This window comes from Anarrhichthys ocellatus, unplaced genomic scaffold (genome assembly GCF_004355925.1).
Source record: "Anarrhichthys ocellatus isolate YVR2014 unplaced genomic scaffold, GSC_Weel_1.0 scaffold64, whole genome shotgun sequence".
NCBI lineage: Eukaryota > Metazoa > Chordata > Actinopteri > Perciformes > Anarhichadidae > Anarrhichthys > Anarrhichthys ocellatus.
In genome coordinates, this window is record NW_022280094.1 from 138,814 (window position 1) to 156,576 (window position 17,763).

The 17,763-nt window shown below is 42.6% G+C and overlaps 1 long non-coding RNA gene across 4 annotated transcripts in view; it reads right to left on the reverse strand.

The window, feature by feature from the left end:
- The window catches only part of LOC116397215 (uncharacterized), a 40,934-nt gene that overhangs the window by 20,748 nt on the left and 2,423 nt on the right, over positions 1 to 17,763 (reverse strand). The window contains exons 1-9 of one of the 4 annotated variants that reach the window (XR_004213664.1): positions 12,517 to 13,270; positions 12,214 to 12,424; positions 11,957 to 12,123; positions 11,576 to 11,871; positions 11,124 to 11,457; positions 10,834 to 10,881; positions 10,565 to 10,612; positions 10,229 to 10,399; positions 9,556 to 9,652 (exon numbers count right to left, since the gene is read on the reverse strand). This is a non-coding gene — a long non-coding RNA (uncharacterized LOC116397215). Of the gene's footprint in view, positions 1 to 9,555; positions 9,653 to 10,228; positions 10,400 to 10,564; positions 10,613 to 10,833; positions 10,882 to 11,123; positions 11,458 to 11,575; positions 11,872 to 11,956; positions 12,124 to 12,213; positions 13,271 to 17,763 lie in introns of those variants that run through there. The other 3 variants (XR_004213663.1, XR_004213665.1, XR_004213662.1) reach the window with 3 other exon arrangements.

Here is a 17,763-nt window from a genome sequence, read left to right on the forward strand (position 1 = left end):
TATATATACACATATATAGGCTGTGTCATTGCCTCTTCCATAGGGAGAGTATTAGACCAATATTGGCTGTTCCGGAAGCCACTGACAAATGACCAATTTTGTTTTTGAGGTGTGAGGACTTGCTGGAAGTTTATGACTCCCAAACAAACATAAAACTGTCTCGGCAAGTCTCCGTTTGCTGCAATAAAACACCCTTTAATGTTTGCAGATCACTTACAGCTCTTTTCACCAATTACTTCCTGACTTTATTAGAAATGCTACTTCACATATCCTTCACGGAACAAAACAAGATCTACAACACCAGCAAGACAGCTGATAACATATTAGAAAATGTGGTACAAAGAAAACATTTGTAAGGACTACAAATCTTGTCCTGGACCCTCCTCATCTATAATAAACTATCACAGAGATTTAGTGGGTAATAAAAACTGTCTCCTCCAACTGAACCTCATAAAGCAATGACAGTCCATCTCTGCACACTCCTGATATATTAAACCTACATCCAAAACACTTGTCACAACCACAAATGAGCCTCCTGCAGAAGAGGATAGTCATTATAGTCCCTCTAAACTTGTGAGGAAGGAACTTCGAAGGGACACTTTAATTGGAGATAGTATCTAACATTTGTCTCCAGCTACATTTGGGAAACTACTGTCCCCCCTTTTACAAGACAGGAAAGGAGAATACCGCACACTGTTTCCTCTGCTACAGATGAGATAGACCTGTGACTCACACCAACAGACATGCCGCCCATTGCTTCAAGTAATCATCCATGAAATTCTCGTATAATTAAATGTATGCTTTGCTACTTATCACTAATCACAGCCTACATTTACATGCATGTAATAATCCCATTATGGACAATAACCTGAGTGAGACGTTTATGTGACCTTCATTAGCTATAATTTATCATAATTGAAGACATGGTTTGTGTATATATATATATATATATATATATATATATATAGTTGTGTGGTCTCCCATTCACATCAGGTAAAAGCATCTCTAACAACAGTGGACAGGTAGCCCTTTTAAACTCCTACTCTCTTTCCCTGCACACATCAGGCAACAACAGCACTGCCAACAACTGTGGACAGCTACCCTTTTTAACTTACACTCGGACACACACACACACGTTTACATTTCCATCTCATCAAATACAGACGCATGGTCAGTGGCCCTCGGTGTCTGATACCGAGGCCCCGAGACACCCTTCAGCGTCTGCATGAGACGCGCCGGGCTTTCAACTAACTCCAGCGTAAACCCATCCGCATCAATATTACTACTTCAGATGGCCAGAGCCACTGAAGTAGTATAAATAGCGAGACAGTTCACATACAGGGCAGGAGGGAGTGGAGGATGGATGGGTCAGATTATCACGCAGGAGATCGCAGTTCATGTCACCTGTGAAACCAAGTCAACTTGGTTACTTACTTTAACATGCTTCTGTTACGTAACTTAAGTAGCATATTCATGCCAGTCACTTAACAAGTGTACTTATTTTACCTAACAAACAATCTTTTCCCAAACCTTACAAATTACGTTTGTTTTGTGGGTAAACTTTTAATTTCTTGCATAAGACAATATGCATGTCACAAACGGAAACTGACACGCTATCCCTGACACGTCCAAAACTGAGAGCTACCTAGAGTGCCACAGTTTGAAGTGTAGGGCCGCTGATCAAGCGTTGGTATTTGATGAGTTGGAAGTGACAAAGTGTTGCGCACACACAAATATCAGAAAGTCAAAAATCCAACCAAAGCAGACCTGAGTGTCCCAGACAGGGGACAGGTTTTAACGCGACCATGTGTGCGTTACTGTAGATGTAAGCATCGCTAACAACAGGAGACGGGTGTCTCTCTCTCTCGCTCTCTCTCTATCACACACACACTCTTTATTTTACACACTTTCCACGTGAAGGTGCAACTGACCACAGTGGACAGGTATCCTCGCGCTCGCCCTTTCTGTCTCTTCATCTAAATGTATTTTCTGCCTCACTCTCTGTGTTGTGTATGCTCTCTCTCTCTGACTCTCCTTCTCTTTCTCATACACACACACATTAAATTGTGTGTTTGGCCAACAGGAGGTGACAGCGATCTTCTCTCATCCTCTCGTTGCCTTTCCTTCCTGTGTTAACTTCCGCTTGTTTTGATTCTCACAGTGTTTTCTTTCTCTGACGCTAGCTGTGTCCCAATTCCATAACACCCACCCTTTGTAAACAGGGTTTGAGCATGTAGTTCACATCGGAAAATTTAACAAAAATCAATTGTTTTTTTCCTTCTATACACTGTTTTAGTACACTTCATTTTGATTGTGATGTTGAAATAAAGGAGTTGCTCACAGCTGCAACAAAACAACAGATTCTTACCCAAGTGTGTCAAATAACCCTAACTTGGTCTGTGGCCCAAAGTTCAAACAATGACATTACAGTCATTTAACAGATGCTTTTATCAAAAGCAACTTACAATTCAGATTCTATCACATTCATAACATTTTTTGGGGTTAAGTGTCTTGCTCAAGGACACATCGACATGCGACTAGCGGAGCCGGAGCCAAGGATCGAACCGCCGATCCTCTGATCGAAGGACGGCCCTGTTCTCCAACTTAGCCACAGTTGCCTGACACGCTAAGTAACCCACATGTGTTGAACGTGTCAGGAACCGCTTGTTAAATGCAAAGTGTCTTTACCGTCTAACTTTACTTAGTGAGGTTTTAGGAAAAGAGTGTGGTTGATGTTAACTTGACCAAAAACTCGCGTGAGTAGCAACTCATCGAGTCACGTGACTAACAACTGACGGGACGCGAACAACGCTAGACGAAAGTCTTGTGTTAGTTTGATATAAAAGGTGCCAATGGCCAAAAATAAAATAAGAAATCAAACGTCTATATGCAAGTCAAATGTTCTGTAATTGGAAACCATGCAACTGGATGATTATGCACAATATGTGCATGTGAAGATTGACTTTATATTGTATTTTCAACGTGTGGGATTTACATTGACAGTGAGAGATATGTGCAATTTATGTACATAAAAATCTGTAAAATGATTATTTATTAAGGTAGCACTGTCAATGTCTTACGAGAGAGTACAACACAATAAGAAGTCCTCCTAAGTATCACCTTCTTTGTTTTTTTCACAGCATGTAAGAGCAACTTTTTAGTTGTGTGTTTCTTCTCAGTGCCTTTACGTGAGAGAATTAACCAGAGGAACTACATTTTCCTGGGATTTTAAGGATCACCAATGACATGAGTCTATAATCGTTCAATATGTCAACTGTCAAGATTTTAAATGTGTGAACAAAGCACAGATGAGCTACAGTGCTAACACGCTAACATTTATGAAAGGAATTTGTAGAATCGCAGAGGAGAAGAGCCGAGTATCTCCACCTGTTGCCTCATCGGGTCGGATGATGACACAAACTGTGTAGCTGAGGGGCAATGAAAGCTGCATCTGCTCAAACTGAACCGTCACGCAGAACAATAACAACACAACCGACCACTGGAGCTCCGTTACACCACGTGTGCCTCCAGCGCGTGGCATGGAAAGTCACGGAGGATCCGTGCAGGGATATGTGCTACTTTAAACATGGCTGGGCCTGAGGTGAATACAGGCACCAGACATACATGTCACATACGATCGAACAGCATTTGACGTTAAATGCTATCAGCTGCCATGCTTTGGTACATGTCTCCACTGTAAGGACATGAATAGTGAAAAACAATGCGCTGCTGGTGGTGGAATCGGATCACTGTCGGTCCACATTACTGGCTTTTTCTCTGTGCTTCCTGCTCTTTTTCAGGACTGTGGTGCCTCATGTTCATGCACACATGTATGCCTGCATACGAGCTGGCAGCACATCCGCAGGTCCACCGCTGGATACAGATCAGCCGAGTTGGAGCGAGTCTTATCCCATTAAAGCAATAGGCTGGTAATTGATGTGAGCCTCATAGCCAAGCTGTCATCTTGTCTGCATGCCTTGTGTGCGGATTATTATTGTCGTTATGTATTCATGATGCGGTCTGTTAAATAGGTTTTTGAATCTAGGGGGTTGTTTGCAGAAATGTTTATCTAGTTGGCCAGTGAAAGACTGGAAACGGGAGGACACAGCGAGCCAGGCTCCGTTCAAAAGGGAACAAAATCAACCAACCGACACCTCAAAAGCTCACTAATTGACATGTTATATTGTTTGTTTACTTCACACAATAACTGAAGTGTAAAAATGACGGCTCTATGGAGGGTTACATGTCATCGACCAGACATATCATTGATCATGCAGGCAATTAAATAGCCAATGTGACAGGCGAAAACCTCCGGGTCTGAGAAGTGAAGCCAATGTGGAAGTGCCTTACACGTGCATTCTCTCTACTGGCCATCAGGGGGCGTCTCCTCTGGTTGCAAGAAAAAGTCTGATTGTATAGAAGTCTATGAGAAAATGACTCTACTTCTCACTTGATTTATTACCTCGGTAAACATTTTAAACAAGTTTACAGTCTCAGTCGCTAGTTTTTCCAATACAGCGGCTGCAGCTCAGGGATAGAGCGGCTCCAGTCAGACGATGGAACCCCAGCTCCTCCAGTCCGCATGTCAAAGTGTCCCTGAGCAAGATACTGAACCCCAAAGACTGTGCCATCGGTGTGTGAGTGTGCGTCGATGTGAATTACTTTTGATCCTGACACATTGCATGGCAGCCTCTGCCACCTTTGTATGAATGTGTGTGTGAAAGGGTGTAATTGACATGTAGTGCACACTGCTTTTAGTGGACAGAAGACTAGAAAGGCGCTATATGAATGCAAGTCAATTTACCACTGAGATTGTTTTCCCATATAGAGTAAAATGCAAGGGCGTAGGTTTGGTCTCAGCATTGGTAGGGACACTGCCAGTCCCCCCGCCTGCCATCTAAAAAAGTCTTAGTTGATATCAGGGGCGTTTCTAGGATTCAAAGAAAGGGGGGCTTAGCCCCAAGGGGAGTGGCATGTTTGTGTGCGTAGTGTGCGGCAATTTTTTTTGGGGCCCATTTGGGGCCGCGGATATCCATTGTTTCAGACAGTTCATAGATTGGTTTAATTAGAAAGAGTGTGATGTTGCTCTGTAGTTTTGCTTGCATTCAGTATATGATAACACAAGAGACAGAATTTGAGGGTCATAGTGAAATTTGACAACACAAATATGAACTTTTCTGAAATAAAGAATATCCGCGTCACTCCAAAATCCTAATTCTTAAAGGGACCGCACACAGTGGATGGAGAATGGACCTGACAGTGTCAACTTTATGTCGTTAAGTATGATGATAGGCTATTGGATTGTAATTTGAAGGGGGAGAAAACATACAAACCAGAACGCACGCACATATGTAGCATGTTAGATTTATAAATAACTTGTCCATGTGAGAAACAATAGTTTAATTTAATGACATCACCAAAATAAAAAAATATATTTTTTTTTTCTTCTTCTTTTTTTTTAAAGCCAATAATGCCAAATTATTTGACGACGCCCCTGGTTGATATTATGTTGAACAGGCAAACTTTATTAAAATATATTAACATTTGTGTAACTTGGAACTGATTTAAACATAATAACAGTAACAAAACAGTATTCTGCACCAAATAAATAATAATAACAATAAATAATTAAATAAATGAATAAAAAACGTTCTGCTAAAATGCCAATATACAGTAACAGTATATTCTATATCCAAAATATATATTAAAAACTTTTCCCAGTTGTGCAGCCAAAAAAAGACAAAAAAAAAAATATTTAAAATGAATCTATTCTGCAGCACTTAATAGGCTACAAATAAAGTGCTTTCCTCCTTTATGCAATTATTAGTAGTGCTGGGCAACGATTACAATTTTTAATCGCAATTAATCGCATGGATTTTTGCAATTAATCTCATTGTTATTGTCACGATCAGGCTTTGCCCTGTGTTCTGTGTCTTTGTGTGTTTCTTTCTGTAGCTCCTCACTCACCTAATCAGTTCATTCAGTGCACCTGCCAGTCACACTCACCTCATCAGCTCATTACTCTCACCTGCTCACTCTGCCTCCTTCACTATTTAAACCCCTGCCTCACACACACTCACTGCCAGATCATTGTTTTGTGTTCCTACCCGCCCGCCCGCTTTGCTCGTCCTGTTCCCGGTTTCCCATTCTGCCTGCCCTGCCTTGTCCTGCCGGATTTTCCTCCTTTTGTCTTGTCCCTGGATTCCCTGTTTGTTTTTGGTTATTCATTAAAACCCTTTTTTCACTACACCTGACTGTCTGCGTTTGAGTCCTCATCATGCCTCGTGACAGTTATGGCAAAGTTCAATAATGAATTCAAAAGTAGTGTATTGCGCACTTTTTACTGCTATATGAACAAAAGGGCAATAACATTTGGTTTGTAAACACTTTAAACAAATAAGGTTATTGTTAGCAGCAGTATTCCCTTTACACAGTAGCAGTTCTATCTCTTCACTATCTGTGCTCAGTGTGTGACTGTATGTGAAACGTTCCACTGCTGTGAAACAGGAATAAAATGTTTCAGCACGTTTCAGCAAAAATGTCTGTCTTCATGACAGTCAGAGCATGTGAATGCAGCTCTACTGTTCATCAATATAATGCTGTAACTCCGAGGTGATGATGGTTACCCAGCGATCAAAGAATAAACACACTTTACCCACAACTTCGGTGTATTTTCCCTTTAACTCACGAGATGCAGCATGTTTTATACTTAATGTGAATATAATTCATACATTGTTGGCATCTTATTCTGAAAACTGGATGTTCGTCTGAAGAAACCGGATGTTGTCTCACGTTAATCTTTCCGCTATCTTTCAAAGTCCTTCGCTCGCTCCCGATCTGTGCCGTTTAAATGCGTTTACTGTGAATTTCAGCATATAGGTGCACTAAAGTGTAAGTGTCTGCTGAGTTGACCACGGAGATCTGAGTGTCTGCTTATTTTTTCTAACAGGCAATTAAAATTAACAAAATATTGGTGGGGACAATTGTGTCTTTCCCGAACTTTGGTCGTGACTAGTCCCTATGGACCCTATGCAAACCTACGCCCTTGGTAAAATGGACAATAAAGCAGGTTATGCTTTAGGGGGGGGCTACCTTGTGACTGACATGTCGCTACCACGGTTTTGTCCGTTTACAATGTGTTTTCAATTCATGGAAGTTAAATATAACATTTTGGCCCCCCAAAAAATGTCTTGTGCAGCATTCGGTTGTAATTACTAGTTCCAGACATCTCGGAGGTCAAACTTTTCCCAGTTGAGATTTCCAACTTCCGACCTTCAAGACCAAAAAACCAAGATGGCGACCGCCAAAATTATGAACTCAAGGCTTCAAAACTGTAGTCCCCAAAACCAATGGGTGGCGTCACGGTGACTGTATCCACTTCTTATACACAGTCGATGGTCAGACACCTGAAAGGTGTTTTGCTGGTGAAGCCTGTTCCTGCTCCCTGCAGAGTTAGCTCTATTTAATCAGTGCTTGGCTCCACACCTAGCTTTCTGTTCACTGTGACGAATGTGCTTGTGCTCTGCTAACTTCATTAGATTTATCACGTTGGGGTGAGTAGCACGCTTACATGCGCTGTGGAGAAACAGCCCACCATTCACAACACATTATGAAGTGCACTGTTACGGTGCATAGAACTGAAGAGATGACTGAGCTGGCGGCCCCGTAGGTTGAATGAGCGTGATGCAAGCGCACGAATAACACAGGTGATAAGTAGCCTCTGCAAGCAGACTGGCAGCTATTCCTATTCAATCGCCAAGGTTACAGCGACACACAAGCACGATGTATGAGAAGAAAAAAGGTACAAAGATGAGTTTTTTTAACTGAAGGTTTAAATTACGCGTTTTAAAAAAAACAAAACCAAAACATAGAGATAAAGATATTTTAAAATGGGTTTCCTGTATTTACTGTTTGTTAGTCACATTGTGCAAAATTGAGTTACTTTTTCCTCCGGTTGCTGAAATAATTAATTTTCCAATTTCCAGAGCCAATTATGCATGAAGTTGCCAGATTTTCCACAAGGGACTGCTGGAAAGAAACATCTTGAGCGCTAACTACAAACTGCATAACCGCCCTGATCCTCTTAATGTCTGTCTGACGGATTAATCGGGGCTAAATACTGCCGAAAGTCTGTGTTGTGGTGTAAGAGAAGTATAGGGTTGAATTTCATTTCATTGGTTGTTATCTTGGAAAACGGGTTCAGATCCCCAGTGACAGACATTGCTGTGTTGTATAAACATAAAAAGAGGATATGCATGAATGTATGTATAGTTGACGTATGTGCATAATAGAGAACAGAGAAAGAAAGCCAGAAGAAGAGTGGCTTTCTATGTGATGGCGCATGTGTGTGTGTGTCTGTGGGCTTTCAGAGCCGGTGGAAGTTTTCTGGCTGGAAGCTGTCACTGCTCATTATGTCAGTGCTGTCATAACTACTAATGGGGGAGGTACAGGAGAGAACATGTCATTAGACTCAAACATATCAACACACACAAACTGGAGATGAAAAAACACATGCACACATATACACGCCTCGTATACTACCGTGCTTCATGTTTTCCAGAAAGCATTTAAATAATTTTCTATAAAATTATCTTTTTTATAAAAATAACAGTGTGGGAGCGGTTGTCACGGCATTGCTGTTATGTTACCTTTTTTCCCTAAGTCTTTGCCTGTATCGGTCTGTTTTTGTCTGTCTCTATGTGGCTGTGGGCATGGCCTCTTCCCCCCCCCCCCCTCCTGCTCCTGGTTGCTGGCTGATTGAGCACACCTGCATCTCATCACTCTCATCAGGCTCTGTATATCTACCCCGGCTCTCCAGTCCAGATCATTCAGTCTGCTGCAGAGATGGCAGATCATTTTTGTGCTGTATACAAGTTATCGTTATTCCAGTTTGTTCCCAACATATCCTTACCGGTTTTGGAAAGTCTGCTTTTTTTATTTGAACGATTTAGCTCAGCACATCTTTCACAGTTTGTGCTTACAAATGTATTTATTATACAGTGTAACACAGAGACACAGAAATCAGGCCTTCCTGTTTGCAGAGCAACCTGGAGCCTGATGTGGGTCTTGCGATAAGAGCAATGTTTAGATGCGAAAGCAATAAAACATCAACACTGCGATCTAATTGGCCGAGAGCCACAGACACCCCAGGACCCCTGTGGTTCAGCCCTTGTTTCTATGAATCTCTATGCTTATCCCTCGATCTCGGTCGACAAGGGAGCTTGTCCCATGTGAGTCCCATGCTATTCTTGCCTTAATACAACCTCAAAGAAAGAATGAATTCATACACAGTAACATTATTACCCTAAATCTAATCAAATTCTGTTGCATATTCGAACGTGAGTAAAAGATAAACAATTTCATTTATCACCAGATATCAAGGTAAGAATGACCTGGAGAAAATGCATCAAAAACATTTGAGTCATCCCCTAAAACCAAGCTCTGAAATATGAACTTATCTCAAACACAGTGGCTTTATAACTAGTTGGCCACTAAGTTTAAGCAAATATTCATTTGCAAATGTTATTTTATTGTAAGACATCAGTTTACACTTACAAATCCTTCATTCTCTTCTTGCATCGTGATCTTCAGTGATGGGAAGACTGATATTATGCTTTTAGCCAAAATCAGTTTGTCAGCATTTGAAGGGTAGCTGAAAGCAAAATGAAGAATCTTGAGGCCAGAAAAAATAGAAAACTATAAAAGGCTTGTATAGAGATCAGAGAATACATACATTTATGTTACAATGCATTCATGAGCAGTGAATTTCACCACGGTTAATTACATTTGTTTGAAAAAAACTATCTTGTGATTACTTTAAACGGTCACATTAGTTTCCCTGAATATTAGATTAGATTAGAAAACTTTATTAATCCCCAGTGGGGAAACTCATTTTCCACCCAAAAACTCATACATACGACACAGTCCACAGTACACAACAGACAAAAACACATTACAAAGGATAAATAACACCAGACAATGCCATATAAAACATGATTAACATCAGAAAGATAAAAACCTCTAAAGGTGTTCATAAAAAAATCGGACTGCTGCTGGAACGAAAGACCTTCTTATTCGTTCAGCAGAACACTGAGGCATCCTCAAATATGTCCTGCACAATTTCAGAAGTATGAACTACTGTATTTAATTGTCACCAATGGTTTGATAGAAAAGCAAGATCTTTATATTCATAACCTCTAATAAAGGGAAACATTTAGAATTAACTCACAATCCCCTTCGCTGCATCAGATCAGACCTTCACAATAAGTTTCCTGGATGTCACGGAGAGTGTTCCTGATTTTTCATATTCGGCTAGTATACTTGCGGCCTTGCTCTCAATGAGCGCTGTCAGACTGGCTGCATCAAATCTGTGCACACCATCAATTTGTCCTTGACCATTCTGGGAAGGCAAATTACAAAACATATTCCATTTTACATGCAATGGTCCTAAACTTCTGACACAAACACCAACCCCCCACTATGCCAAATTGAACATTAGGTCACCAGACGTTTTACCATGGTATCGGCCCAATATCTGACACTAGTATATCCAACAGACACATACCTCCAGTTGACTACTTGGACGAGCTGCACCGGCACTCAACTGTTCAGCCTTTAAAAGAAAATGATGTCACCGCTTGAACAAGAGGAGTAATAATTGAGAAGATAGTGTTCACTGCCTTACAATATGGAGCAAAAGAGATCCAACATGCTTCCATGAGCAAAATAAATCATTTAACAGTTAAATCTTGGTATAGGATGAAATTATTATAATTATTATACACATCAGCCCAATATCTGATACTAGTATCTATGCATCTCTCAGACACATACCTCCCACTGACCACTTGGACCAGCTGCATCTGTACTCGGTGGTTCAGCCTTAAAAAGAAAATAATGTCCTGATTGATCAGGAACAATGTAAATGTACAGCTGCACATCAGTATCACACCTATACATTACATCTCTGTACAATAACAATATTCCAACTTGATCACTGTGTACATAACTATTTGGTCTGAAAAGAGGACAGGGAAAAAAAGGACGGTTAGCGTCTTGGAGAGAGACAGGTGTATTTCCATCTATAACTCTGTAGTCAGGTTCAGATATTCCTACTGTCTTACCCAGTATCAGCGGGATCTTGGCTTTCGCCTTAGTCTGGCACACGCGCAGGCTGGTTTTCGAGATGATCCGCGACATCTTTGTAGCCTTCACCTTCATCTGGTGGAGCACCACGGGCTTATTCAAATTTTCTAGGCTGACTTTTACAGCTCTTGCAATTTTTGTACGTTGGTTGGGCCATGGTCAGTCTGCTGCTCTTGGGCGGGGCCTCTCTCAAGTACTTGTAACGGACAAGATTTTTAACGGGCCCCTTCCCTGTCGTGGTTAGCAAGAGGTTGTTCTGCGGATTGAGGTCCTGGCAAAGCTTCGTGGGATCTGCCTCTTTCTCCATGCACTCTGAAAAGAGGACAGGGCAAAAGAGAGAAGAAAAAAAAACCACCTTCAGCAAGTTGGAGAGAGACACAGGTTTATTTCCATCTTTGTATTGGGCGTTGAGATATGCCAACTGTCTTACCCAGTATCCCAGGGATCCTTTCCCGGGACAGCTCCTGGCAAGTCCGGAGGCTGTCCCTGGTGATGAGATGTGTCGGTTTGGTCGCCTTCACCTTGAGCTGGTGAAGGACGACCGGCTTTGTTATATTTCTGAGTGCAGACCTCACGCTCCTGACCACGGTGGTGATTTGCAGCTTGGAGAGCCTGGACAGGGGGGGCGGGGTCTCTTGGAAGTATAACACAAACTGGAGGATAATCCTGAGATAGAAATTTGCCGTGGTCACCTGCTTCCCTGACGTGAGGAGGTGGCTGTCGTAGCTGCAGAAAGAAACTGCCAATTATTCGCTGTTCACATTAGTCTGGTGTCACAACTGCTCAATTTGCATGGGAAAACAAGGCTTACTTGCTGATGCCCTCAACGTTGTCCATAAACAGCCAAGTGGAGGTGTCCTTCCTCCCCCCCCGACAGGAAGGACTTGACCCTGCTGACACGCGACAGTGCGTTGCCCTTTTGCTTGAGTGATGGCACACTGCCCTGGTGGTATTGCTGGTAACCGTTGAGGTATGTCACTGTGATTAGAAATTGAAAATGATTTTTAAAAATGTAACATTGAAATGGAATCTTAAACCACACACACATAATGTACTTTTCCTTCTTACCAATGGATGGTGCCAGGGGAAGGTGCCTCATGCCAGGGCCTCTCCCGCTGCCTCTGAATGCTTCCGGGGTTTTAGCAGCACTACTCCCGGCATGGGTTTCTCCTATGTCGGTCAACTCTGGTGCAGGTTGCGTCACGCCGCTTGGCCTGGCCTCTTCCCCGGAGTCCATCCCCTCTTCTGCCTCCTGTTGTGCTGCTACAACTGGCCTTGGCTGAGAGAGGAAAAAAAAAAGAAATGCAGAGGATATTATTATTACTATTTTGACAACCAGTATGATGCTTCTCACCTTCCAGCCAGCCATACTCAGTTTGTCCCTGCTTCCTCAGCCTCTTTGCTAATTTTTTGGAGGTAGCCAGGCTCTTGGCCAACTCCAGCTGGAGGTGGCTGTTGGAGGCCTTGAGCTTCCGTTTCTCCTCAATACAGTCTGGGTCTCCACAGGGTGCATCTGCCCCCTCCTGCACCACCACCTCCTCCTCTTCTGGAACCTGCTGGGCTTCCTCCTCCTCCGGGTCCAGCGCTGTCATCAGGGCCGACAGCCCGAGACTGGAGACTTCTCAAATCTGATGTTGACCCCAACTCCAGCTGGAGGTGGCTGTTGGAGGCCTTGAGCCGGCATTTGTCCTCCACACACTGTGGGTGCTTCCTCCTGCTCCTCCAGGTCCAGCGACGTCATGACAGCGATGGCCGGGTTTGATGCCCGCAGTTTGGCCAGGAGCTTTATTGTGGCCGTGTAAAGGCGTTGAGAGCACTCTCATCAAGCTCCGGGTGTCCCTGGTTCATATGCTTGTCCAGCCTCGAACTGTCGTAACGACAGCCCAAGACTGGACACTTCTCATATCTTATGTTGACCCGGCCTGTCGCAAGGCCGAGCACCAGCTTGCACTCCGTGACGTTTTTAATAATATGGGAGCGCTTCAAGTGATGCAGCAGAGCCGCATACACCCGAAGGCACAGAGGGCAGCAGCTTGTTTCTTTGGGTGGTGTCATGTCTGTATTTGAAAGGGAAAAGAGACATTAAAAAAAACAGTTAAAAAATAAATACTTTCGAAAAATAAATACTTCTTAAAAAAAAGTACTTCGAAAAATAAATACTACTAAAATAAATACTTTATTGAAAAAATGAATATATTAACCAAAAACAAGCTTTATTGAAAATATTAAACTTATTTAAAACAAATTTATATAAATGTATTCAATAAAAACTACACTAACGATATTTTAGCAGTTTAACTTGGACTTATATCGCATCTAAATCAGTTAGTTAATGCATTATAAGCAGTGAAGCCCCTATCAAAAGCACAAAATGGAGGACATGAGGTAGATCCAAAAAGGAGGAAAAACGGAACAAATATGCGATTTGGATAATTGGCCTACATTCAATTAAAAATGATGAAGGCCTGAGTGATTAACTCTTAAAAGTGTTAATTAGTTCATCTCTCACACTTAAACCAGTCAAATCCGGTTCAGTTCACGCGGTCACTCATTAATGTTAAACCAGAACACCGGCGCATCTGGTTACAGGTTGTTTTTTTAACTCAAAGTAGAATGAGGATGATTTCGTGGTCAAAATAACTTTCATGACCACGAAACATGAGGCCCAGATACTGATGAGATGATGAGGTCAAAGAGCTTAAAGAAGAGGAGGCTGTTTGTGTAGCGCAGCTTGATGCAGGGCTGAGATGTGAGTGGAGCTGGGCCTGGATAAAGGTGGAGGTCTAAACAGACGTGAGTACAGCTTCCCACTGTCAGTGTTTTAAATACATTGATAAGGCAGGGTATGCTACATGCAGCCTCTGCTCCAAGGAGATGAACTACAGCAACAAGGGCTCACATGCCCTCTCATCACACTGCCAGACACTGTTCACTGTAATGACCACAGCCAGTGTACTAACAGTCCCACGTTGCTCTCAAGAACCCTGAAGTAATGAGTGTTAAGGTACCTTCATTTCAGCAGGTTGCTAATGCGTGTATAGATTACAACTATTATTTTACTCTTGAAAAGTTAACTTAGCCAGAGTAGATTATCATTTTCATTTAAATAATTGAACTGGGTTGAATGCATATTAATTGCAAATAGAAGATAGGCCACAATTCTAACAGCTGTACAGTAACAGTGGAAGTTAATATTAAGCCATACAGTAATAGGGTTCAATGAAAAATTTACACGACAAAAGGGAAAGCAATATGTGCACTAGCTGGATGCTACTACCTACTAAAGCTCTTATTGATGTGTCACTGTTATGAATGCCTGTCAACCAGAGTATATTTATAAATGTTTATTATTTTAATCAAACTATTGTCTCATTTGTTTGTCATTTAAGGTATACCGTATGCTTTGGAATTCTCATTGTTAGTTTAAATACATTTTCTCACTTTTTCATGTATACACCGAGATTTCACAAAATGTTTGGTCATGGAAATTTGGTTTAAAGTCATGGAAATCCATTGGTCAAAATGTGTATGAACCCTGCTGGGATAACCGCTTGAGTGTTCGAACCCGCTAAGCCCAAGCGCGACCGTGTTTAACCCAGTAGAAGACTCCGCTTAACTTGAACCAGCACACCTTTCATTCGATTGGCATGATAGTGACCAAGGGTCTTGTACCTCGAACGAGTCTCTCCTTCCGTGTATTGAATCGTGTGCGCTTCTTAAGGCTCTCTCTCTCGCCAGGTTCGTAGCCTGTCCTTCTGGTCCGTACAGAAGGCCTCCCCACCCTACTCCCACCAGTGGGTTTCGGGCTTAATCACAAAACAAAAAAACCCACACAAATCAATTGAACTAAACCCGAATCAAACCCATCTATTCTAAGCCCTCAGAAGTTAAATACCAACCTCCCCGACCTTACACAGAGCTGTTCCATTAAGGAAGAGCCCGGTGAACACCACCTCCCTACAGGCATGCAGCAGTCCCAAGTGCGCTTTCAACAGATTTTTAAAGAGTTCTTTTAAGTTTACTTGCTTGTTTTCATACAGCGCGTAGTTCCTCCTTTGGACTGCTGCATGCCTGGCGAAAGCGAGGAGCGTGTTTGCCTGGACTGCAATGCCCCCTCCGCCCTGCTTGGGGAGGCCGAAAAGCCACACCCAATGCCACTCAGTCAGTTGAGCTGCGCTTGCTCTGCAGCCGGTTTTTAGTAGTTGGCAGACAAATGTTTTAAGAGCACCGCATCGCAGGATGAGATTCTCGAAGTCTTCGTCCTCCAAGCCACAGACTGGACAAGTCCGCTGAAATTTAAGCTTGTGGATCTGATGCAGGACGATGCTAGAGTAGAACCTCCTGTGCCTCAGTTTAAAGTCCGTGTTGAATACTGCGTGAGAAATGAATGGAATTGCTAGATTAAACCAGATGGAAGTTATGGGTTTCTTTGGGAATATGGCTGCCCGTCTGGGTTCAGCGGCAGGTCTTTTAGTTAATTTTTGAATCAGGATGTTGTAAATTGTTTTTGTTTTTATTTGGAATAGTGAAGTGGACTTCGCCCCTTGGCACAGGATCATCCTGCATCAGAGTTCCACAAGTGTTCAGCGTACGCCAGTTTTTATCGACCCCTTGGGTGATGCTCATCCCCAAGTCTATGATTTGTTTGGTTTTAAAAACCCCTCCCGCCCTCTTCAGCCCCGTCAATGTTTTATTTTTATCGAAAAAAAAAATTCACCTCCTCCTCCTCCCCCACAGACACCCCCCAGCGTCGTCAGGCCCGCCTCACGGAGGGCCTTAGATGGTAGCGGTCTGCCCTTGTGGGAGAAGGGTGAATTAAGGAAACATGCTCTTTATATTCCACGTCAGGTCTAAGGTGGGGCAGACATTTGTCCCAAGCCTCCAGCACTTCACGGTAGAACCCCGGAAAGCCTCCTGTGACATTTCTGGGAGAGAAGGCGTACAAATTGTAGCTGCTTCTCTCACCATACTTTGCCAGGAGACCTGCCAAGGTATCTTTCCATGGGTGCTGCCTCTTCGAATCCAAAAACCGGCCTATCAATTTAACCCTAAGTCAGTGGCGGGCTGTCAGGGCCTGCAAGGCTTTCTCTGCTGGCCTAAACAGAATCACAAAGCTATATATATTTTATAATTTAAGAATTTTTCTTAGATACACTACATGTATTGTAATTTATAAAAATATTTTTCCCATTCTTATTTTCTCATTGCACAGCTACTGTCTTCCTCAGTTGCTCTGCTTCCAGTGCAGCTTGTTTTAAGTAGAGCTTTTATCCAATCAGATTTCACCCCTGTGTCTCTCGGTAAGAAGAGAGGCTCGAGGCCTGCAGACTCAAGTGAATCCCTTTGCAGTTTAAGTGAATGGGGACGATATTGTTGATTGTCATAGTGTTCAACCAATCAGATCTTTAGTTTGACATGTTGGGCATATTCTTTGACGTGTCAGAGCCTGCTAGCCGGCCTATAATGACGTCAGCATTATATGCCGCCAGTGTCTGTGTGTAGCTTTCCCGCGAGGTACAAAGTGTGCTGTGATTGGCCAATGGGCGAGCACGTGACTATTGTGAAACGAAACTTAACAGCCAGCAGAGGCTGATGGGTAGTGAATCACATCACGTGATGCAGCTCAGCCAATCAAAATTCATTCTGACTGAGCGAGATGCACCATGATAGAGGAACCTGAGCCGAGGAAAGACATTGCAGAGCAGTACATTCAATGCTCAAGTTGTGAAAGTAAAATCCAATGTTAATCTCTTTGGGTTGCGGCTTGTCATTAAGGAATGACTGTGGATCCCACAGCCAGACCAGCTGAGAACATTATATTTTCCTGAATTTAGGCTTTTGCATTTTCTAAATGCTCTAGCATTATTCAGATGACTCGTACCGAACGGTTTAATACGAAGATGTACATAGTTGCAGCCTTGAAAATGAACAGCTGTGGCGCCACAATGTGGATATAAGGTGGTATTTCAGCTGCAGGACAGCAGTGAAGGCCAAGGTATAAAATGCACGGCCCGCCACTGCCCCTAAGTGCATCTCTTTTTGCACTTATGTCAATTAGGTCTAAGCCCCCCTCCCTTTTTTTTAGAGATTAAAGTATTGCGAGCGATCACATTGCCCTGCGCCTTCCACAAGAAGAGATCACGCTGTTTAAAGAAATTAACGCCCAACTCGGCAGCTCGCAAGACCCCAAAATGTGGTTAATTTTAGACGGAACTAGAGCATTAGATACGATTACCTTCCCTCTTATGGTCAGGCCTCGGGCCTGCCACAGGTTGCAGATTTTTCGTGTTTTTGTAATTAGTTCTTGCCAATTCCTGTCCCTGGCTTTGATATCTTTCCCCATGTATACTCCCAGTATTTTTCTCTCCTCTTCAGTGATTTTAAAACCCCATTTAGCAGCGTCGGACTGATCTTCCTTGATGATCACGAGTTCTGATTTGGCTGTTTACTTTAGCGCCTGACGCCTTTTCATAATTACTGATGTGGTTCATAACCCGTTCATGTAAGTACTATTTTTGATGAATATATTGTCATCCGCGTACTGGATGACTTTGACCATTTTATTTCCCTCAGTATTAATTCCTACAATGCTGTTGTCACTCATGATGCTTAGGGCAA